Below are 22,999 nucleotides of genomic sequence, written 5' to 3'. Positions count from 1 at the left end.
TAAACACAGTCATGTCCACAAATGACATCTCCATTTTAGTATTTTCAGGGGTTCTTCTGGGCATAAATTGTATTTTTAAATTTTTAATTGAAAAGTGAACTTGCAGGGGCACCTGGGTGGCTTAGTCGGTTAAGCGTCCGACTTTCGCTTAGGTCATGATCTCACGGTTCGTGGGTTCGAGCCCCGCGTCAGGCTGTGTGCTGACTGCCAGCTCAGAGCCTGGAGCCTGTTTCAGTCTGTGACTCCCTCTCTCTCTGGCCCTCCCCTGCTCACGCTGTCTCTCTCTCTGTCTCTCTCTTAGAAATAAATAAAACATTTAAAAAAAAAAAAAGAAAAGTGAACTTGCCTGCAGCTGGATCCCCCTAGGCCATTGCTAGGGGATGTCTGTGAGGCTGCTAGAGCCATCGAATATGGGCTTCCATCTAGATGCACCGCGCTCTCACTAGTGATATTGTGTAATTCTTATAACTGTCCACGATAGCTATGAACACCCACTTTTTCACATGAGTTGACTTTCTCGGGGAGGTGAAGGGTTTTCCTTAACAGGCTCCAGTAAGGAACACAGGCCTCCTAAATTCTAGACTCACCACGGCAATGGTCAGCCCGGTGCCACAGTGACTTATTTCCCAGTCCCCAAGCTAAAGAACAAGGGGCTGGATCTGGAAGCCAGTCCTCTGATGCTCAGTGTGGCGGGCAAGGTAGAAAACAGAGCCAAATGTAAACTAATGGGGGAGCACCAAAGTGACACAGTTTTAAGTTCATTTATAGGTGCCCAGTGACTATCTGGGATTCAAGCGTGAAAAACAAGGCTGCAGTGTCTTTTCAGAGAAAAGCATTTCACGGACAAACTGTCAATGCACTAAGCATACACCTTCAATGGAAATAAACAGAGGGATCGAGATCTGTCTCATCCTGAGTTTAAACGCAGTCTGCCCACATCCTGTGTTTAATGTGGGGTTATGGGCGTATTCAAAACCTCTGGTAAAGACAAACATTTCAAATCAGATCTTAAGTACAAAGATTTAAACCCATCAGGAAAGCATACACCCTTGGGCAAAAACTACCTCAGGCTGCAAACACTACCACACACAAGGTCAGTCAGACTGCAGACGGGTCTCACCCAAGAATACAACTCAAAGATTGGCCTACAGAGTGCACTGTAGACAGACGGGAATGTACGTCTAGGTTTCCCTTGAAAATATTTCTCCACCAGCACCATGCACATCTCCCTTTAGAAACAGAAGGGGAAGAGGTAGAACTAGAAAGGACTGAACACTAATACCAAATGCATCTCCCTCTCCACATTGCTTTGGACTCCTAATAATACAAAATTTTATCACTGTGAAATCCACAGGATTATCTGCATTCTCTGGAATGCTGGCATTTTCTTTTTCTCAAATGTGTTTGTGAAAACCGCGAGCCACAACTTGGGGCTTCTCCCCAGTCTTCCTGGGGGAATCTGACTACAGCACCTGCTTCAACTGGGAGGGCATGCTCTGGGCTTGTGTGCCTTAGTACTTCGATCTGCAATTCTGGGAGCACTCTGGATCTTGGGACCAGGGTCTGGCACAGAGATGCCCCCTGTGGCGACCTTAGTCCAATTTAGACTTCCAGGGCCAGCTGTAGCCCCAGATACGTATTTGGGGTGGTCTCGGGATTCCTTCACACCTTAGCCCCGCATGGAGGTCCAGGGTGGTGTCCATCACTAATGTGCTTTACTCCAGGAGGTTCATGAAGGATTAGTAAGGGGGTATGTGCCCCGTTCTGCTGATGGCCCAAAGCTGTGTGCTGAACATTCAGCTCTACTTGCTTTAAAGCCCAATCAGCTGGTCCCGGGCCTCTGTTCCTGGACTACCCAAAACTCCCAACCATGAGATGTACCATAGCCAGAACCTGAACCTACGCTGGCCTGATTTCAATTTTTTTAAAAACATTTATTTATTTTTGAGAGACAGAGGATGAGTGGGGGAGGGGCAGAGAGAGAAGGAGACACAGAATCCGGAGCAGGCTCCAGGCTCTGAGTGGTCAGCGCAGAGCCTAAGGCAGGGCTCAAACTCTCAAACTGTGAGATCATGACAAGAGCCGAAGTGGGATGCTCAACCAACTGAGCCACTCAGGAGCCTCTGGCCTGATTTCAGACCCCTGCCAATGTTCTTTCTCCTCAGAAAAGATCACCACTAACGGGTAGAAGCTGGAGACTCTGGCAGAGACTGTCTGCCGCTGCCATCTGTCTATATTATCTATCTGCTCACTGGGAGGCCGGCTTCAGCCTCCCCAGTCAGGCAGGGACAGCATAACACTGTGTCAAAGAAGCACACCCACAGAGGCACAGAGCACCTTATTTTCAAAGGAACTGTTTCTCTTAGATGTCAATGTAGCAAAAAGAGAATTACTGAAAAACCTCACCTGACTGGGTTGAATAGTGCACACCACCAAAGGAGTTGTAGATCACATCAGGCGGGCATCACAACCCAATCTTACATATGCCAAATGCACCACGAGAACCCTCCAGACCCCTAATCTGTAGACAGTAGTACTAAAGGCAACTGTCTTTTTTCTTTCATTTGAAAAGGAAAGGAGAAAAAAAAAAAAAAAAACCACCTCACATGACTATCATAGGCCCTCTGGGCTCCCAAATGCCACAGCCTCTCTCGCCCTTTCTTACCCCTCCTTGCCCTCCCCAAGGGAGGTCCCTCTTCAGAGCATGTAGGCCTTGCAGTGGTCTGAGCAGACATCCCGCTCAGAAGGGATATGCAGGGCCCCTGCCTCACCAGAAGGACATGGGGCCAGGCCGCTGTCTTGCTGAATTCTGGAAGAAATAGCTAGGTTACCTTCCTACTAAGCTACTTGGTGGAAAACTTTATTCTGGTGGGAAAGTGCTAGTTTCAGACACAAAGCCATACAGAAGTCTCCTTGAGCCTCCTTGGTTGAAAAAATTCAACCATGGTGTCTTCCCCCATGTGGACTCAGAGCGTGCAGTGGGTCCCAGTCAGGGCCCAGAGAGTAAGAGAAGGCCATAAGCAACGGTCCACATTTCAAAAAGTCTCATGAAATGAGGATTCATATGCAAGATAAAGCAGTCCTAAGCAGGACAAACCCCAAGTTTTTCTGCATCGGGCTAGGTTTATATCAGTTCTAAATGACAATGCTGGTTATCAGTTGATTATATCTGTTGATGAGAAGTTCATTAATGAAAATGGAAAAAAAAAAAAAGTACTAATTTCTAACTCTCTGAACAGCCTAAAAGTAACATCACATATGGCTAAGGTGGGTGTTTGGAGAGGAGGGTAAATGGTCAGATTTTAAGCTCTGAGGTTTCTATGTTCTAAAATAATGGAAATGTCTGCCTCGTAGGACTGAGATAAGAACAAAACTGCAGGCAGTGGGGTCAACCACATATAATGGGACCACAAAAAATGGCATGAGGCCACAGATCAGGAGAATGGGGTTTCAAGCCTGGTTTAGGGACCAAATGCCCTGTATGACTCTGTGCCTCTGTTTCCTCCTCCAGGACAAGGGTCCGTTGGCTCCAATCCTGCAGTTTTGACATGCAAATGGATTTAAGAATTATCAAAAATTGATGATGTGGTACCAAAAAAATTATTAAAGCTTATCTAAAATACCATGACAAAAAAGTCATAATGCAAATCTTAATACGAATTTAAGTTTTACAGTCCACTGCCTAAAAATTCTAACAGATAGGAATGTGATTAGTAACGCCACTTCCAATGGTTTGTAAAGATTTTTGTTTATATAGTTGATGGTCCAACAATACTCCTTTCTCCAAAAGGTCTGATAAGGTGTTACTCCTAAGATCTGTGCCCTTGTCCAAACTGGTTTTCAGAATCAGCCTACAAAGCCTGCTATCCATCTCAATGACATAACTAAACAACCTAATTACATATATGGGCATACCTTGGATTTACTGAGGGTTCAGTTCCATACCACTGCAATAAAGTGAACACTGCAGAAAGTAACTCATGAATTTTTTGGCTTTCCAGTGCATTTAAAGTTATATTTACACTATAATGCAGTCTATTAAGTGTGCAATAACCTTAGGTCTAAGAAAATAATGCACATGCCTTAATTAAAAAATATTTCTTTGCTAAAAAATGCCAGCCATGATCTGAGCTCTCAGTATTAATCACTGATCATGGTGATTAATCACAAATGTAATAATAATGCAAAAGTTGGAAATATTGCAAGCCTTACCAAAATGTGACATCAAGACATGAAGTGAGCCAAGGGTGTTGGAAAAATAGCGCCGATAGGCTTGCTCAACCCAGGGTTGCCACAAACCTTCAATTTGTGAAAAATGCAATATGAGCGAAGTGCAACAAAATGAGGCATGGCTGTAACATTATTAAAAGGCTCGCTAGCATTCTTTATAACATGGGCTAGTTGCTGTCCAGGTAGTTATAATACCAATAAAAGGTATTACTAACAAAAATAAGCCTCAAATACTAAAATGTACTACTGAATAAAACTTGTGCAAACTCTCCTGTTTAAAAAAAAAAGCAGGAAAGAGAGAAAGAGAAAGAGAAGAAGAGAGGAAGGAAGGAAGGAAGAAAAGGAAAGAAGGAAGGAAGGAAAGAAGGAAGGAAGGAAGGAAGGAAGGAAGGAAGGAAGGAAGGAAGGAGGAAATTAAGAAAATAAGAAAGAAAGAAAAAAACAGACACATACAGACTCTGAAATCTTATCTGAGACAATTCAGGTGTGCCAGGTGATTCAAAAGCTTTAACTATGAATATGTGTAAGAATTATTCTGATTATTCTGCTGAAGTTCAAGTCCATTACTTCAATCCTTGGGGATAAAGGATTGAAAAAATGAGGGAAACTGCAAGATAGGCCAAAGTCAGCAAATAGGGTAGGGGTGAGTAAATCCTCTTTCTCCCTCCCTTCTTCTCTCTCTCTTTCACTTATACTTTTATTTTTAAATAGAATCTTAAAAAGCAGGCAAGAAGGCCAGGCACAGGCTGTAGTTAACAGTGGTTACAACTAATAAACTTGTGGGGTGGAAAACGGGTGAGGGGTAAGATTTCACTTTTAACTTTCCTGTAACATTTTTACAACTATGTCTTACTTTGGTGATTAAGACATTAAGCTATTAGATAAAACCACATCCTCTTCCCCATTTCTCTTCACTGTGTGGTCTTCCAAAGGAAGCCTGGCCAGGACATAGGACACATGTTCTCTCCCCTCCCTCTCATCCGTACCCCCTGCCCCCAGCACTAAGCAAGCCCTCACCATTAGCCCTCCTCTCCATTCCTGGTTCTGCCATATAAGAACTCAGCAGTTCACTACCTTTGTCTCCAAAGCCCTCTCCCACCTTCACCTCATCTTTGGGAGCTTCCTGCAAACTCTCAGCTTGCTCCCCATTGTGCCCAAGTGCCCAGTAGAGGGCTGAAATCCTACCCTCTTTCAAGAGGCTATTCAAGGCCCCTCCTCTAAAAAGAGTTTCTGGATATCTCTGGGGTCAGTTAAACACTCTTCTTCTGGGTTTGAATTGTGTCCTAACCCCAGTACTTCAGAATGTAACAGTATTTGGAGACAGGATCTTTAAGGAGGTCATTGGGTTAAATGGAGATTGGCGCTAGTCCAATATAACTGAGGTCCTCATATGAAAAGGAAGAGACACTAGGAACGCGCAAGCACAGAGGGATGACCATGGGAGGAGGCAGCAAGATGGCAGCCATCTACAAACCGAGGAGAGAAGCCTCAGGAGAAACCAAACCTACCAACGCCGTGCTCTTGGGACTTGCAGTCTCCGAACTGTGAGAAAAGAAGCTTCTGTTGTTTACACCAGTCAGTCTGTGGTATTTTGTTATGGAAGCCCTGGCAAACAAATATACCATCTCCCTCACCAGTTCTCACCACACACCACAGGAACCTGAAACACATGACTTAAATGAATGCAGGAATGAATGAATGGAAGGAACCAGTCAGTAATAAATCCACCAGAAAACCCACAGAGCATCTCCTGGCTTCCTTCTTCCTGGGCACAAAAGGAACAGATCTCCAGTTTTCGCACAGATATTCTTTCCTTAAAACCCGGTTTAAATACTGCCACCTCTGGGAACACACTCTCGATTCCCCTATGTAGAAAGTCTTGCCTGCCTTCCTTAGTGCAAAGTCCTACTGCAACATTCACCATACTGGGCCATAATCAGCATACCTTGCATTTTAACGGAGATGTTTGCAGAAGTAACCAGTGTATGTCTCCCCAGGCACAGTAACACTCAACCTCAACACCTATGGACCTATAGCCAATCACTCTGCCCCAATCCTGGCTAAGTGACTGGAAAGCAAATCCTACACAAAAATTATATTATCTATATACACTTCAGTGTGGACCAACAGTAGGTAAGTTCAACTCCATTATTACCCTAAAGTAACTATTAATTCCGTAATATTAACCCCACATTTAGTGCTCCAATTCTCCCAATTTGCTCATAAATGCCTTTTAAGTTTATTTATTTTGAGAGAGAGAGAGAGAGAGAGAGAGAGCGCATCCGCATGCACGAGGAGGGGAGGGGCAGAGAGAGGAAAAGAGAGAGTGCCAAGCAGGCTCCACAGCCTCAGCACATAGCATATGTGGGCCTCAAACTCATGAACTATGAGATCATGACATGAGGCGAAATCAAGAGGCGGATTAACCAACTGAGCCACCTCATAAATGTCTTTTTATAGCTGATTTATTTGAATCAGGATCCAAATAATATTCATAAATTACAATGTTTTGTATGTCTTTCAAGTCACTTTAAATCTATTTTATTTTAATGATGATTTGTTAAAGAAACTGTGTCATTTGTCTTGCAGAATTCTTAGCATTCTGCATGTTGTAAATTTCATGTCTCTGACACTGTTTTACATGTTCCTCCACCCTTGGCATTTCCAGTGAATGGGCAGTTAGCACAAGGGACTCATCAGATGGAAGAAGACTAACTTTTCTCAAGGGCATAGACCCAGGATTGACCCTGTACTTGGAACCAGGAAGCAACCCAATTAATCAATTATTCAGTAAATGACAAAACAAATTGGAGGCACTAATGTATCAGTGTAGACCTCCGCTTCCATTCTTTCCACTGGTCTCATTTCCTCCCTTCCTTCCTTTTTATTTTAGACAGAGAGAGAGAGAGTGAGCCAGGGAGAGGGGCAGAGGGAGAGGGAATAAGAGAGGGGGGAAAGGGAGAGAGAATATCCCAATCAGGCTCCACGCTCAGTGCAGAGCCAGTCAAGGGAGGGGCTCGATCCTATGGCGCTGGGATCATGACCTGAGCAGAAATCAAGAGTAGCACACTTAACCGACTGAACTACCCAGGCACGCCTCCACTGGTCCCATTTTTTACCTGGATTCTCCCTGGGATCAAGGGCATGGTGCTTCCCCTCCACTTCTAGGCCTTTCTGAAAGAAAAGGTCCCATTCTACTTCTTCAACTTGGAATAAGTATATAATATTTAAGACTAAAAGTTATAAAACAGTCAAAGCGTTGAATGCTGCTCTTCTGGTTTTCAATAAAATGGTTTAAAAAAGAATAACCATCTGTGGGGCAGAGTAGCCCTGGACAGTGGCTCCTGGTGGCATGGTTTCACTGAGGGACATTCTTACACAACCCCAGAAAGGCAGCATTCATGTCCCCAAACTACCCTATTGAGAAGCTTTCCCTGTATTTCTCTAAAACAAGAGTCCTTTTTTTTTTTTCCTACAAGGAACATGTCCATTGTTTTATATAAATCTAAGCCCAGAATTAATCAAATAAGAAATCTCAAATCCTTTATTTCCCCTGCCCTTCAAGTTTAACGCCTCGGTGTTATTTTAGTGCCACACATTAATTTTAGAGAGAACACTAAATCTGCTAAGCCTGCAGTTGACACGCATGGACATCACAGGACAGAAACATCCAGAGAGAGCATTCAGGGGAGGGCCTAGGTTCTAATTAACTCAGGATTAAACTGCTGTATCCCTGAGTGAACTACATGCCCTAATGCAGATTTTAGTATTCCAGGGATTTGAAGGGTTACTCAGACCCCGTCTTTGGTCTAGATCACATCATAGGCCTTTTAAGAAACCAAAACAGGACTCTAAAGATGAGGGTGGAGGACAGGATATTTAGAGCTATTAGAAGAAGTTAGTGGCTTAAAAAAGACTGGGAAGTGTCCGTAACCTTTGGCATCTGAGAAATCCTTGGAAGCTAAACTCTGGAGAAAGATTTTGTGGGAAGGCTGTTTGTTTGTTTTAATTTCGTAAATTACTGGTAACTGAGAAGCCTCCCACAGAATGAATTTTTTTTTTTTTTTTGAGAGAGAGACAGAGCACAAGTGGGGGAGGGGCCGAGAGAGAGGGAGACACAGAATTTGAAGCAGGTTCCAGGCTTTGAGCTGTCAGCACAGAGCCCATTGCAGGGCTCGAACTCATGAACCATGAGATCATGACCTGAGCCAAAGTTGGATGCTTAAGTGACTGAGCCACCCAGGCACCCCAAATTTGCTTCTAAGAAACTATGTGGGGGGAAAAAATCTCATTGCATATTATTCTGTGTCATTTCTAATGAGTACTGAATAAACTTGATTTGTTTCCCCCACTTTTAAGTACGGGTGATGCTCATATAGACAATACAGTAACCCCTAAATATATCCCATAAAATTCCATAAAATATGGAATGAAAAGGAAGTTGAGTAAATTAAATTTTCCCATCTAAAGAAGGCTAACAGTTATAAAGTTTAACAGAGAATGAATTTATGATTATTCCAAGTGAACAGAAGTTTTAATAATATTGTGTTCTGAAAGTATACTTAGCTACTTTTAAATATTCCTCAAATGGTCAGGTGTTTCACTCCCATTTTCCCCAAATGTCAGATGCTTTCACAGTTCTGTGCCTTTATGTCTACTATTTCTTCCCCTATACTGGGAATATCTTTCCCTTCCAGCTTCCCAAAGCCATTGTCCAGCCAAATCCAGCTCATTATTCAGAATGAACTTAAAACATTCTCCTTTTGGGGACACTTTACAGGAATGGAGGATATGTTTCTGAAGAAATCGCTCTTTTATAATCATAAATGCCCCTATTTCAAGGCTATCTAGACAGGAAGAGCCTCCAGGAAAGGACCTCCACATGCTGAGGTCCATATGGCTTGGCCACATGGCAGGCACTCGATAAAATGATAATATCCGACATTTATCATCCAATAAACTTTCACTTCCTTAATTATATTTGTAAGATCTGTTGCAATTGTCCAATACCCTATAGCACTCAGTGCCATCTGGCCCAGAATCCTCTCTTCCCAAATTTCAATCCAAGAAACACTGAATCCCTTACACAACTGTCCTTGACCAGCCCGTGAGTGTCAACATGGAGCCTTCAATACAGATAATGACGTAACTATGCCAAAACCAAAGGACAGTTCTACTTATAAAACATATTTCTTAATTTTACTGTTATAAATTAATTTTTTCTAGAGTTGTTAAATAACTTACACCAATGAACCAATGAGAGGGAATGAATCAAAGAGTACTTTGAAATTCTAGAGCTCAAAAATATATATATATATATATATGATTTCCTATGGCAGCTGCCCAATTACTGTCATCCATAAAGCCATTCAAATACTGTGTGTGGGCTGAAATCCAATTAAGTCATTTCTGTCTGAATATCCCCAAAGAGCCTCCTGGTGAGCTCAAAGTGGAAATAATCACAAATGCCAGATTAGCTGTGTAAGCACTTCCAAAGCTGAAACCAGACAAGAGCGTGAAAATCTACAGGCCCAGCCTTTTAACTGGGCACAAAGGAAAAAACATTTCAATGACCACCTGGCAGAAAGTCAAACCCATTTCCTTGGTCTGCCAGGTCTCCTCAGATAATTCTCACACAGTCGAGGAGAAAAAAAAAAAAAGGTTTGATCCCTTCATTTACACATATTATGAAACGATAAACTTTCACTCCACAATGCAATTTTGTGCATAAGAGGAAACAGAATCAGGAAGAGATTTAAAACCTTCTCTGAATTCACCATTTTACTCAACTAACCCCTATGGAATAGGTCTTGAAATTAATAAACAATGAAATTTACAATTGCCTCTATGTATATAATTTGTCCCATAAAAAACATGCAAAGCCAAAACCTTTGAGAGGCTGAGGGACAGAACAGATTCAGCTCATGAATTCAATATCTCCTTCACCTTACAACCTATCACTCAGATTTCCAAGCTGGCAAAATACAGAGTGTCTTTGGGTTATGTACAATAGCTGAAATCTTGAGTGCCCTATGTAATCTAGAAATGGAAAGGGCGCTAGCTTGCCTATTCATTCTCAACATATCCCACCTGAGACCTACTGAATTAGAATGTCTACAGTTCTCCTGGGTGGTTATAATGCCAGCCCCAGGTAAGAACCACTACCGTAGAGTAAAGAAGAGAAAGTGAAAAGGGCCAGAGAGAAGAAACCCTATTCTCTCAACCCTCAATATTCAAATACAAAGGTTGTCTGAAAGATTAACCCAGTGAATGAAGTTGGCCATGCCTCTGTGTACGCTGTAAAGGGCACGAGGGCTTTGTTTTAACCCGGATGCAAATCCCAGTTCTATGTCTCACAAGTTTTAGGATGTTGGGGCTGTTACGTAGCCTCAGAGACTAGGTTTGCTTGGCGGCAGGATCAGTCACCTCGATGGTAGAATCAAAGTCACACTTATTCAATGAAAATGTGTTACAATCTGCTATGTGCAAACACTGTACATAAAAAAGGCACAGACAGCTGCTGTCCTTCTTAAAGACCTCATTCTGGTGAGGGACCAAAGTCAAATATGAGAGGACACAGCAGAGTTTCTTTATTTCATCTGTTACAAGAAAACTCACCTATATAAAAAATATATGTATCAGCTAAATTTTTTCTAGGTAATTTCTAAAATAGATGTCTGCTATCTAAAATATCTGCTGATGTCTGCTTTACAATGAAAAAATTAAAGGGATACAATCGAACTGAGTGCGAGTGTGTGTATAAACAAACATAACAGCTTTAGGTAAAAAATAATTTATGATAGAACAAAAAAGTAGGTCTAATCTCACTTTCCTGGGACTAATCTTCCGACAGGTATGGGAATTACAATGTCTCTTGGGATCTCTTCTCCATGCAAAACCTTCCTCACTGGAAAGAGGCCAAGGTTCCCTGAAACTCACCATCCCAATACTGTTCTCACTTCTAGGCAGAATTCAAGTCACCCAACCCATACTCTGCTGGGTGCTGGACACACAACAGACAAGACAAATGTAGACTTCACTCCCACAAAGCAGACGCAACAGACAACTGCCAGACGCAACAGACAACTGGAAGAGCCAAAGTGGGACTTCTGGATGCTACAGATCAAGGCCCATCGCTTCTGTAAGAGACCCACAGAAAGAGTCAGGGACGTCCACTGCAGAAAATGGACACACTGCTGCTAACTCGCATGACCCCACCATGCTTTTCAGGCAGCACCATACCTGTCTGGCAGGCCGGCCTATCACTACACCTGGGCAGGTGTTTTCTGAGCAGCTTGTGCTCCTTGCCATTCCTCCTGCTCCACTTCACCAGGCCGATTTCAGTACATCGTTCCAGCTCCGCAAAAATTCTAGATTCTGATTCAGTCCTGGATTGATCCCTTTCACTCCATCCATTTATCATCTGCAAATCTGAAACCCAGGTTTCCATCCATGCTGTGGTACAAATCCCTGCCAAGGACAGCACGCATCTGAGACCTTCACTTGGGGAAGATCAAACTAGCCATCCATACTCAGTGGCCATAAGGCCATCACACCAGCTATTAATTCACATAATAGTTCAATACGCAGGGAGATGGGCCTATTTCCTGATTTGGTGAATGAGCACTGGCTTTGGAATGAAATGCCAGCCCCATCCCTTACTGGCTCTGTCTTTTGGCAAAATGGCTTACTACGTCTAAAGCTTATGTTTTCTTATCTATAAAACAGAGGATAAAGAGAAAAGGATTACCTTACAGATGTGTTGTATACACTAAGTAGCATAAAAAGTTCCAGGTACATAATGGCGCTCAGAGAAAATACTACTTTGTTATGAGACGTTGAAATGCCTCTGGTCATAGCAGGGGAGTGAGCTGAGGGCCACCCTGCCCCTAAACCCCCAACCTTTGCATTGGGCCTGCCGAAGAAGACCAAGGACAGTCCCCCCAGAGTAGATGAGCAGCTAACTGGGAGATCAGAGAACAATGGGTGGAGGTCACTTCTTTGGCCCTGGAACTTTCCTCTGCGCCATGAGCCACTCCCTCTCACTCCACTCAGCTACAGCCAGCATGCGATAAAGGTGTCTCACAGGCTCCGTCTATCAGACTTTTTCCTTTTCTGTTGATGTTGTACACCCTTTTCTGTATGTGTAAACAGACTATGAAAGTAAAAGACACATGACCATCCTCCAACCATGTATGAAGCACACGAGATAACATGAGGGAAGGGGAGGACGTGCACTGGTCTGTGGGTAGGGTTGGGGGGACATAGAGCACCTGAAACCCCAAGGAGACAACAGCCCAGAAGGCTCCTAAAGAATGACCAGGGTCAGAAGTGAGGGCCAAAAGTGAGAAGGAATGTTAACACTAGAGATGTAAGCGGGTCCACCTTTATCCAGACAGTCTGCTGAAGTCTAGCCACGCAGCATCAAGAAGTGATGCCGACAGGCTCCCCGCTCCCAGCTTTCATCTCCATTCAGTAATCTATTTAACGGTCTCTTTCCTGATTCTGCTTTTTTCTCCATTTAGAGAACTAGAACATTCACCGTCTCCAACTTCCCAGCACCTCTCTCCTGAGTCCAGGCCATGCAGAGAATATCAACAGAGATTCTCCCATCCACCTGTGAGTGTGCACACTCCATGTGAACCTTGAGCTTTGAATGCAAAGCAGTCAAATGCTCTCTTCACTTCTCTCCTTTTGAGCTTCAATTCCTTCTCCATGGTATCTGTTTTATATGCTCTATTTTAAGGCTTATTCTTTTTGAGAAAAAACAGCAACAAAACCCCCCGATGTACGAGGTAGGGGAAAGCTGATGAGCCCTGCCCCTGCTACTGGTCATATCTGACACTAAGCACCATGCCTATGCTCTTGGTCCATCTCTCAAACAGAAAAAAGACAGAACGAACCTTGTTTTGGGCCTTGGAACGTTGAGGCTTGCCTCACCTCACCTGTGCCACTCACGCGCATACATACCAATCCCTCATTTACTCCCAAGTTGTATACTATCTACCTTCAGCTTGCAAATTCAGGAACTGTGTGCCTCAGAGTTGAGAGTTGCATGCACTAAAGAGGGAAGGAAAACAGACCAATGCAACAGCAATCATTTACTCAGCATTTAGGTGCCACAGACTAACAGGCAAAGCACTGTTCCTACGTTATCACATTCATTCAGTCCTGACATCAGGATGAAGTTTCATTATCCCCATTCGCAGCAGGGAAGTGAGCCGATGTACAGAGGTACACAGGTGCACTGAGAATCTGGAGCTCTTGGCCTCAACCGTACGCATGCTGCCTCTCATGCTTGAGACCACGGACAGCCAGATTGCACAGTGCACCTGGGGTGCACAACTGCACTGAACCCTCTTCCAGAGGAGCATGTGCTAAGGGGGAAGTGGGTTACAATCTCAGTCAAACACTGGTGGGAAGAGAGGCTTAACTACTAACTATGTCATATGAGCACAGTGGTTCTAAGTGATACAGATTTCCCAGAGACCAAAAGTTGAACTAACCAAAGAAAATGCCTCAGATTCTTACATACCTTCCTTCTCTTTAAAAACAAAACAAAACAAAACAAAACAAAACAAAACTGTCAGGGGCACCTGGGTAGCTCAGTCAGTTCAGGGTAGCTCAGTCAGTTCAGTGTCTGACTTTGGCTTAGGTCATGATCTCATAGTTCATGAGTTCAAGCCCCACATTAGGCTGTCTGCTGTCAGCACAGAGCCAGCTTCAGACTCTACCCCTCCCCCACTTGAGCTCTCTCAAGAACAAACATTATAAAAAACATGCTGTCATTAACTATTTTCAATCAAATTTCTCACCAGGCATCCTTAACCTGCCTCCCACATCCAAGGACACAGCTGGTGAGACTGCAGGTCCAGGTAAGGACCATCTAAAGGACTTCTTGCAATGGATATATTGTACCCACTTTTGGACACAATAGAGGGAACCATCTGCCTTCTACCACAGGCCAAAACAACTCAGTGACCTTCGGGCCTCTGTTGTCTCATTTATGCATATGCAAACACAGCAATTTGCTTTTTATAGTCTTTCACAGAATGTTATTTTGTGTATTTAAAATAATAGGAAGTTTTCAAAGAACTCAGCGATTCCAATTGGGCATGGCATGTAATGGAAAGGACTTAAGGAAACATTAGAAATAGGAACATAGAAACAAGACCAAACACCTCTGGGAATTTTGTACATGACAAAGGGTGCTAGCTGCAGTCACTGGTGGAAAGACACGACTTCTCAATAAACAGGGATGGGATACTTTGGTAGCCATCTGGAACAAAGTTGGAGCCACACTTCACATCTTACAATAAATTCCAAATGCATCTAAGGTTTACCGTGAATAAATAAAAGTATAGAAGGACATATGGAAGAAATTCTTTATAGCCTTGAAGGAAAAACTTTTTTAAATCTATGACTAAAAATCCAGAAACCACAAAAGATATTTGAATTCATCTACATAGAAATAAAAATGTTTTTTACATGGCCGATTATACCCGAGGCAAATCCAAAAGACAATAAAAAGTTAAGAAAAAAAAATACTTGCAATTTGTGGCACAGGAGCTACTTTTCCTGATTCAAGGAGAGCTTGTTACAATGGACTAGAAGACCAGAAAATCAAGAAAAGGGGAGGGGTGGCTGGGTGGCTTAGTCAGTTAAGCTTCCGACTTCAGCTCAGGTCATGATCTCGTGGTTTGTGAGTTCGAGCCCCATGTTGGGCTCTGTGCTGACAGCTCAGAGCCTGAAGCCTGCTTTGGATCTGTGTCTTCCTCTCTCTCCCTGCTCCTTCCCTGTTCATGCTCTGTCTCTCTCTCAAAAGTAAACATTAAAAAAAATTTTTTTGTTTTAAAGAAAAGGGGCAGGGTGCCTGGGTGGCTTAGTCGGTTAAGCGTCCGACTTTCGCTTAGGTCATGATCTCGCGGTTCGTGGGTTCGGGCCCCGCGTCAGGCTCTGTGCTGACTGCCAGCTCAGAGCCTAGAGCCTGTTTCAGTCTGTGACTCCCTCTCTCTCTGACCCTCCCCTGCTCACGCTGTCTCTCTCTCTCTCCTAGAAATAAATAAAAAACATAAAAAAAAAAAAGTTAAAAAAAAAAAGGGGCAAGGGAAGCTGGGAAAGAAAATATCTGGCTTTCGGATAGATGCTGTACTTCACTTACAATAAAATAAACCTATACCAAAGTCATACAAAGATATCACCACTCACCTATCAGAATGACAGAGATCAGAAAATGTGATTAACAGCACGGTATCATGTGAACTTCCTACTGTGATCACTACCATGTGGTTATTTAAAATGTTAACACTTGGGGGCACCTGGGTGGCTCAGTCAGTTCAGGTCATGATCTCACAGTTCGTGAGTTTGAGCCCCATGTTGGGCTCTGTGCTGACAGCCAGCTCAGAGCCTGGAGCCTGTTTCAGATTCTGTGTCTCCCTCTCTCTCTGACCCTCCCCTGTTCATGTTGTATCTCTCTCTCAGAAATAAATAAAAAATATTTAAAAATAAAATAAAATGTTAACATTTGAGGAAGCTGGATGAAGGTATACAGAAAATTTTGCACTATTTTTGCAATTTTTGTAAGCAGACTTTTTTTCAAACTAAAAGTAAAAAATTTTAATTTTAGTGTGATAAAATGTCTCTCATATTTGTGAGACTGTGGGGAAGCTTGTGTACTGGTGACAAAAATGCAAGATCCCAGAACTCAATGAAAAGCAAGTGGGCAAGATATATCAAAACAGAAACACCTAGAAGCCTAGAAGCACCCGGTTGGCTCAGTTGGAAGAGCGTGCAACCCTTGATCTCGGGGTCATGAGTTCAAGCCCCATATTGGGTGCAGAGATTTCTTAAATAAAATTTAAAGAAACAGAGACAGCTTAGGGGTACCTGGATGGCTCAGTTGGTTAAGTGACCGACTTTGGCTCAGGTCATGATCACACAGTTCGTGGGTTCAAGTCCCGCATAGGGCTCTGTGCTGATGGCTCGGAGTCTGGAGCCTGTTTCGGATTCTGTGTCTCCCTCTCTCTCTGACCCTCTCCTTCTCTCTCTCTCTCTCTCAGAAGTAAATAAAACATTAAAAAAATTATAAAAAAAATAAATAAACAGAAACGGCTTAAACATCCATCAACAGGTAAACAGTATAATACATTATATGCAAAGTGCTAGTCACATAAAACAGGAGGAATGTCTCTAAGTTCTAAATAGGCAAGAGTTCAGAAATAGATTGTTAACTCAGAAAAATATGGTTAAGAACAGCTGAGATTATTTCCCCAAATGCATTTATCTATGAAAAAACTTAACTACCACTTGGCTGCCTGGTTAAGGTGCCTCAAGTACATCCCGCATTTTATCCTCATTATGTTGAGATTCATGACCCATTTGAACTTAATTATCAGTAACCTTGGTGAGCTCACTACAGGCTTCTCCATCTAAATAACCCATTAAAATATGTTTTTAATCCCAGCTACAGGGATCTTTCAGGAACCTCACTATTTGTCTCTGACGATATGAAAATAAAAAGCATTTCACCCTTCACTTCTTCTCTATCAGTCCCTAAGCTCTAAGGTTACTTCTTACTGAGATACAGTTTACACACCATAAAAATTCACCAATTAAAATGTACTATTCAGTGGTTTTACTTATTTTTAAAAGTAATAGAGAAAACTCTTTATGTTATAAGAAGAAAAAGGGGCAAAACAATAGGGAAAGTAATGACTTAAGTAATCTATTACATAGATATTTCCAGAACATTCTGGCCTTGCCTCTGGTGAGGCCATCTGGGCGCCTGGGATAGGAGGCAGGCTTTCCTCCACATTAGATTTCAGCTGCCTTTTGTTTGCTTGTTTATACACATTACTCATTCAAATAAAAATTTCTTTCAACAAAATAATAACAGGAGATAGAAAACAAATTTTAGAGCAAGTTAACCTTAACGTCTACTCCTTAAACAGAATACTATATCCTACAGCTACTAATGTTCAAAAACACATCTTCTGGAGATAGGAGATAATTTAATATTGGCTCTGAAATAGATGGATCACACCCGTAAATTAACGAGAATGTAGTTATAATTTTGTTCTCTTCGGAAATGAACTGAATCAGATTAATGCAGCTAGTCATCCTACAGTCAGACCTTCCTGAGGATGATTACACCCTTTAAAAATCTGCAGTTAGTGCCAGTAGCTTTAAAAAGTTACGAAACCATAAATTAATGAGTCCACACCAAATTGCTGAATGAGTTTTTATGAACTGGTTTTGTTTTCTAGAAGCATCCTGTTTCCATAGAAAGGCAGAAGCCGAATGGCTTCCACCATCTAAGGTGCATTGTCTCAACTATGGTTATCACATGTTTGGCTTCTGCTCCCTCATTCCAGCTATGGATAATCATAACGAATCCCATCTTGGTTGGGAGTTGCTAGAAACCCAATGACCTCTCCTTCAGGCCTGACAGGAACCCCAACGTGATGAGGGCCGCACCATACTCCTCACCAACCCTCGAGTCCCCACAACGCCGTCCCATGGGTGGGCTCCCTCACTGTGCACAGTACTTCAGGACTTCCTTCCACTTGCCCACACACACTGGCAGCTGCCACTTGGGCATGCCGACTCTTCTTACTTCAGAAGACATGGAAACCATCTTCTGCCCTTCCACCGGAACAACATGGAGCGGGGCTGGTGGTCCCTTCCTGCCCTAGAGCTGTGAGCACAGCATTCACCATCCAGAAACAGCACAAACTCTTGTTTAATTCCTGGGCAGAAAAAAAAAAAAAACCCAACAAAAAACTGACCCAGGCTTTAGAACCCAATCATATTGAGGGGCCTCCCCCCAAAAAACTAGTTGAAAGGCTGAAATAGGGGCGCCTGGGTGGCTTAGTCGGTTAAGCATCTGACTTTCGCTTAGGTCGTGATCTCGCGGTTCGTGGGTTCAAGCACCGTGTCAGGCTCTGTGCTGACCGCCAGCTCAGAGCCTGGAGCCTGTTTCAGTCTGTGACTCCCTCTCTCTCTGACCCTCCCCTACTCACGCTGTCTCTCTCTCTCTCCCTCTCCTAGAAATAAATAAAACATTGGAAAAAAAAAAAAAGAAAGGCTGAAATAGAGGTGTCTTCTAAGGTTCTGAATTTGGCAAAGGAGAAAAAGCTTATAAATCAATGTCCGCTTTTCTCCTGTGGGCACAGAGAAGACACAGAAAGAAAAGGGCTGGTGGGATAAGTGTGAGCCAAAGGCCTAAAAAGGATAGTAAACGTTTATATCTTAGGGCCACACAGCTAAACTCAAAAAGGAGTTCTGATGGCTCAATCTATTTCTGAAAGACCACCCTCCTACATCATACCACACTTCCATGCCCGCTAGCAGCATCGAACCCAACCACAAAGTGTTAAAGCTCACAAGTAAAACGTTCATAAAATTTACCCTAGAAAACCAACTCCTACCAGGGCTGACAAACCTGTGAACTGTCATCGCTAATGTCTTAACTATTCTAGTGATATATATTTCCTTTCCTGGAATCAAATTTATATTGCATTTACTTGTGTCAAGGAGAAATGTCGATCAGTTTTTTTCCCAAATCACTTAATATACTCGATGCAAAGGAGTGGGGAAGCACAAAGGGGGAAAGGGGGGAGAAAGAGCAGTGATATTAGGAGCTTCTGGAATAACACTGGGCTCTCTTCTTCATCGCCAAAGCTCTGAAACCATCAAGGACCAGACTTGCCCACCTTAAACATCGGCCTCCCATGCTCTGTGCTCACTTTCCCAGGGCCTCTCTGCAAACAGCCAAGTGCAACTGAACACTGACATCCCCCAGGTGCCTCCTACCTGCAAAAGGGAGCATGCCCCCTTTCATCCAGATCGCATTAAAACCACAATGCAACTGGGAAGAGGAACACTTTTGCACTGCTGGTGCAGCCGCTCTGGAAAACAGTATGGAGGTTCCTCAAAAAATTAAAACTAGAACTACCCTATAACCCAGCAACTGCACTACTAGATATTTATCCAAGGGATACAGGAGTGCTATTTCGAAGGGACACCTGCACCCTAATGTTTATAGCAGCACTATCAGCAATAGCCAAAGTATGGAAAGAGCCCAAACGTCCATTGATGGGTGAGTGGATAAAGAAGATGTGGTATATATTATATACAATGGAGTATTACTCAGCAAACAAAAAGAATGAAATCTTGCCATTTGCAACAACATAGATAGAACCACAGTGTACTATTCTAAACAAAATTAAGCCAGTCAGAGAAAGACAAGTATCATGTGATTTCACTCATATGTGGAGGTTATGAAACAAAAGAGATGAACATAAGGAAGGGAAGCAAACATAATAAAAAATAAAAAAAAAACAGTGAGGGAGGCAAACTCTAAGAGATTCTTAAGTACAGAGAAAAAACTGAGGGTTGTTGGAGGGATGTAGGACTAAATGGGTGATGGGTATTAAGGAGGACACTTGTTGGGATGAGCACTAGGTATTTTATGTAAATTATGAATCACTAAATCCTATTCCTGAAATCATTATTACACTATTTGTTAACCAAGTTGGATTTAAATTTTAAAAAATAAACAAAAATCAATGTTGTAAAAAAAAAAAAGGATTTAAATTTTAAAAAATAAATAAATAAAAATCAATGTTGTAAAAAAAAAAATTCCAGGGTATTTTACTGTTGTCCCGAGATGGAGGGGGTGTGGTCAAAGACCGTCTTTGTATGTTTCTTAGATATTTTTCCTCTTCTTTCAGTGTTGTTCTTTTATTCATTAGAAATACACTTAGGTTTATTTATTTTAAAAAAACCCACAATGCAACTGAATTATTTACTCTTTTCTCTAGCTGAAATGGAGTATTTCATAAGATAATAAACAGAGAAAAGGCAAAGTACAGAGATAAGAAAAATGCACACCACCCCCAGGGTTAGCTTGGATGTCATCAATGACAAAATAACTTCGTAAGAGCAGCAATACTGCCCACCTTCCCACTGGTCACCTACACTCATGTGCACCTTTGAATGAGAATCTTTCATAAATAGATAATACGGCAAGATCAACCCTGAACCTAAGTGCCCAGAACACTGCCAACTCATCAAAATTTCAATTTCAGTCACTTTCGACCATCCAGTTGGTGTTTTGAGTACACACACCTAAGAAGAATTTGTGTTTTCCTCAGACCTGGGATAAAGCAGAATTTGCCTCCCCCAAAATACTTGGTTACACATGATTTATACCAAAGTAAACTAAAATGGAACTTTCAAGTACTGAGTTATTTTTCTTTATACAAACCTGGTGAGGCACCCATCATTGATGTTCTCCTGTCTTTTTATTTGAAATGACTTATGTTTTCCTAAAGTCCTAGATGTAAGTATCTATTGAAGAGAGAGAGAGAGAAAAGAGAGAGAAGGAGGTCAAGTGAGGTGACCCAAGCTCTCAAAAGCTTGCTTGAAACTGAGAGGGTTTCTCCTTGGTGACATGCTGACGGGTGTGGGTGGATAAATCTTTGTTGCAGAGTCGGGCCCGTGCACTGTAGGGTGGCAGCAGCAATGCCCAGCCTCCCTGGAGTTGTGACAATCAAAAAGGTCTCCAGACACGCAGACATTGCCAAATGTCCCCCAGGGGACTAAATCACCCCACTAAGACCCACTGAACTAGAATATATGTAAATTAAATAGACCAAGTTGTGTGTGTGTATGTGTGTGTCTGTTTTAAAATAGCAAAAATAAGACAGGAATATTCATGTATTTTCTTAACTATTTTGGAATATGATTAATACATTCAGATGGCAGTTGCTGTAATTACCCCTTCCAAAATCACTGAATAAATAGGTACATTCAGTTAAACTCAGTGTCCTGATTAGCTAAGTCATAGTATGCTGTAGAATTATAAGACAACCTTTGAACTCTAGTTTGGGAAAAGTGGGTAATGTATGCTATTGGTTATTTAAGAAAATGAGAAACACTGAAAACAAATACACAGCTGTATGAATATATGTCTGTGCTTGCATTAAAAAGCAATAAAAAAGGGGGACGGGAAGGAGCAAATAATCCTTTTAAAAATAGTGATGGAAAGGGCTAGAAAAAAGAGGCTGATACTACAGAATGAGACTTCTCTAAGCATACTTCTTTTGACTCTGGAGGCATCTACATGGTTTATGTAACTATAAACCAATATTCACTTTTCTAAGTCCTAAAAATCAAAAGCAGAATGGAAACCAATTAACCAAACCATATATGGAGTTGGTGGCATAAATATACAGGGAAATCATTCCAAAAAACTTTGAAACACAGTAATTTGACTGTATTTCCCTAGTTGGATAAACCCTAAAGATAAAGATTTCTTCAGCTGTTTTCACTACTCATATTATCAGTAAAAATGTTGGTAGTTATTCTAAACATGTATGTGTTGTGTGTAAATACAATAATCAAGCAAATAAGTTCTTATGCTAATGTTCTTAGGGGCAAAAACTTTCAGTGTAAGAGAAAAGCAATACAAAAATAAAACAAAAGAACTAAAAATATCTTATAATTCTAATTTTAAATTAGAAATATCAGCATCTGGGGCACCTGCATGGCTCAGTCAGTTAAGTGTCCAATTAGGGCCTGGAAACAGTGGCCCCTAACTCCCAAACTGTGGTCTCCAAATTCCATTTCCTACTAAGGAGACTGCGTGCGGTCTTCGAAGAAATATGGGCCCCAGCCTGGGGTGGGCACAGCCCTCGCTTTCAGTGACTATGTGACTACGTCACAGACTCTGGGCATGAGCAGCAGAACATGGAAGTGACATCCAACAGCCCAGCTTGGCTGCGGCCGGGCACTGTGAGCGGTGACAAGGGTGTCAGCTGCCATGAATGAAAATACTCCAGAAATACATTAAATCATGAGCTCATAATGTCTCTAAAAACAAACACACACAAAACACCTCACTGGTAGCGGCTTATGGAGGATGCTGGGGAACCAGAACTATTTATTCTATAAGCTGCCAAAGAGGGGGCAAGACTTTCCTGTGTAAATATACCTCAGGATAGCAGCTGCATATTCCCTTCATCTAGTGAGGAAACAGAGAAGGAACGGCACAATCATTTTGCAACCACGATGAATTATGGGTAGAGGCAGTGATCGCCAAGGCTGCCTGTTCTCATGGCCTCTTCACAATGGGGAAGAGACACTACCTATCAAGTGGTCTTGCCAGAAAATCAAACCAGAATGAGCTCCAGACCGACGAGCGACTTACAGGAAACACCAGAACGGGGGTAGGGAGGCACGTCAAGTGAGGATCTAGTTAGCAAGCTGCAGCTGTGGCAAACCCCAAAGACCAAAGACTTGTTCCGCCAAAAGATCAATTGCAATAGTGGGCGGGGGTAGTAAAAATGAGAGAGTGGAGATATCAAATAGACCATTTAACATCAATAAATTTAAAAAATTTTTTTAATGTTTATTTATTTTGAGAGTGAGGGAGAGAGAGAGTGAGCAGGGAGGAGCAGAGAGAGAAGGAGAGAGACAGAATCCCAAGCAGGCTCCACAATATCAGCACAGAGCCCGGCTCGGGCTCGAACTCACAAATTGTGAGATCATGATGACCAGAGCCGAGATCAAGAGTTGGGACGCTTAACCGACTGAGCCACCCAAGTGCCTTGATAGCAATAAAGTTTTGAGATAGTTGGGGAAATATGAACACTGGTTGCAGGTTTGGTAAATTAAGGAATTATTGCTACTGGAACATTTGCTATAATATTTACAGATGAAATGAAATGATATCTCTGATTTGCTTCCGATATAAGCTATTAGA

General features: G+C 42.3%; 1 protein-coding gene across 8 annotated transcripts in view; it reads right to left on the bottom strand.

Moving 5' to 3' along the window:
* NCK2 (NCK adaptor protein 2) overlaps positions 1–22,999 on the bottom strand; it is a 150,061-nt gene that overhangs the window by 72,778 nt on the left and 54,284 nt on the right. The window contains exon 1 of one of the 8 annotated variants that reach the window (XM_039218456.1): positions 13,201–13,221. The exons of 6 other annotated variants lie outside the window; for them this stretch is intronic. The gene's annotated coding sequence lies outside the window, so the exon portion shown is untranslated. Of the gene's footprint in view, positions 1–5,738; positions 5,758–13,200; positions 13,222–22,999 lie in introns of those variants that run through there. One more of the 8 variants, XM_039218458.1, reaches the window with a different exon arrangement.

Source organism: Hyaena hyaena, unplaced genomic scaffold (assembly GCF_003009895.1).
Source record: "Hyaena hyaena isolate Hyena2069 unplaced genomic scaffold, ASM300989v1 scaffold_767, whole genome shotgun sequence".
In the NCBI taxonomy this organism is placed as follows: Eukaryota; Metazoa; Chordata; class Mammalia; order Carnivora; family Hyaenidae; genus Hyaena; species Hyaena hyaena.
This window is presented reverse-complemented; position numbering and strand designations above follow the sequence as displayed.